The sequence below is a fragment of the Hemiscyllium ocellatum genome, unplaced genomic scaffold (genome assembly GCF_020745735.1).
Source record: "Hemiscyllium ocellatum isolate sHemOce1 unplaced genomic scaffold, sHemOce1.pat.X.cur. scaffold_2053_pat_ctg1, whole genome shotgun sequence".
Classification (NCBI taxonomy): domain Eukaryota; kingdom Metazoa; phylum Chordata; class Chondrichthyes; order Orectolobiformes; family Hemiscylliidae; genus Hemiscyllium; species Hemiscyllium ocellatum.
In genome coordinates, this window is record NW_026867959.1 from 35854 (window position 1) to 37751 (window position 1898).

The 1898-nt window shown below is 45.3% G+C and overlaps 1 non-coding gene across 1 annotated transcript; it reads left to right on the top strand.

Annotated features, from left to right (window-relative positions):
* Positions 1-1491: 1491 nt before the first annotated feature.
* Positions 1492-1573, top strand: trnal-uag (transfer RNA leucine (anticodon UAG)). The gene has a single exon. It is a non-coding gene; the product is annotated as a tRNA-Leu (tRNA).
* Positions 1574-1898: the final 325 nt, after the last annotated feature.

Here is a 1898-nt window from a genome sequence, read left to right on the forward strand (position 1 = left end):
GTGGAAACAGATACTTCAGTGTATCTCATCCATGCTCGCCATATAACCAAAATTAAACAAGTCCCGTTCCCCAGCATTTGGCCTCAATCCCTCTAAACCCATCCTATCCAGAAACTCATTCGATTACCATTGCAATTTTTTAAGTGCAATAGCCTACTCCACTCCCGCTGGTAGCTCATTTCATACACGCACAACCTTGTGTGTGGGAAATGTGCCTCAGGTCCTTTGTCAATTTCAGACCACTCACCGTAAACCTATGCTCTCGAGTTTTCAACTCACCCCAGCTTGGGTAAAACAGGAAAATACTCAGTTTACAAATCTTCCATAAAATGATGTCGCAGCCGTTACGCTCTCGGGAAAGATGTCCAGCCTTTTCCACCTCACCCTATAGACCAAACATTGACGACATCCTTGGCTCTATTTTGTCACCAATTTCAACTGTCATTTGTTTTAACTTTTTCAAAATGTCAATTACCCTGGACAACAATGAGCTGTTGGAAACAGAAAGGTGAAAGATAAGTGAGTGGGAAAGTGAGGCAGTTGCAGCTCTAGTGAAACTCCTTCTTTGTGAGTCACTCAGCAACAAGAGGCGTGAAGCTGACTCAGGCGTGAGAGCTCTTCACATCGAGAACAAAAAGCAATCAAGTGCAGTTAGCACCTCTCCCGGAGTGGGGGTTGGGTGAGATAATTACCTTTTGACTTCAGTTCCTCTGTTCAGAAACTGCCTTTTAAATTGAGGTGAACAGAAACTGCATTTCTAATAAGCACCATGGAATTTAGCAAGATTTTGTGAGTCGCTTCTCGTCGATTCCCACGCAGGTTTCCAACTCAGTTGGTGTCGATGTGGCTCATGTCCAGGTGTGAACATCCCTGCAGCCAATTGCATAAAAGGCAAGGAAAGTGGCATCTCGAACTGGCCCCGAGGTCAGAGCATCCTCACAATATGATCGGTCGTTCTCGGATTGTAATGCTACCTCCGGTGTTAGGGTGGAGAACATTCTTTGGGACTCTTATTCTGCAAAACAGACACAGTGACTGAAACTATGCTGCACGGTATGATGTGGAACGTGGCCTGCTCAGCTTTGTGCATTTTCCCTGTAGTCCGGTGTGTTTCATGTTCTGTGTAAACATGAAACTTGTCCTGTTTCGAGCAATGGGTGAAATCATTTAGCAAAGTAAGAAACGAAATTGCAGTAATGTCAAGCAGTTCATGGTTATTTGACCAAATCATAAGCGAACATGTATGCTCACGCACTCACAGATGCATTTGTAGCTGAAAAGAGTCTGAGAAGATAGCCTCAGCTTACCATTGATTTTTATCCGGATTGATGGGCTATCATTATCTGCTGCGAAATTGATATTGTAGCCGGGGACATCCACGCAGCAGTGCGAGTCCGAGAGGGATCATGGAACCCTTTTCACTTGACTTTCCACCTGTTGTTATGCAAGAGCTCAATTGGAAGTGAAAGAAAATGGAGGACGCGAACGGTTGGTAGTGTGGCCGAGCGGTCTAAGGCGCTGGATTTAGGCTCCAGTCTCGAGAGGGGCGTGGGTTCGAATCCCACCACTGCCATTTCTACTGTTCAGTTGCAACGACGCAGCTTATTAAAATGCCGTTTCCATTCCCGCTGTACTTCTGTTCACAAAAGAATTTGATTTGCTTCCCGGGGAATTAAATGTGTAGTGGGAAAGTGCCAAATTGTCTATGCTGTCTTGATCGTGTTCGCCTCCCGCGTGGAAAATTGCAGAACCGCTCTACTGTTGCTTTATGTTCCAAGCATGTTGAGATTTTACTGGAACCGAATGGAGACTGCTATTTCATCGCTGTTGTGAAACAAAGTCCTGCGGTGAGTCGATTCATCGTTACTTGGCTTTCTGGCGAATGGGAAAATCGTTCC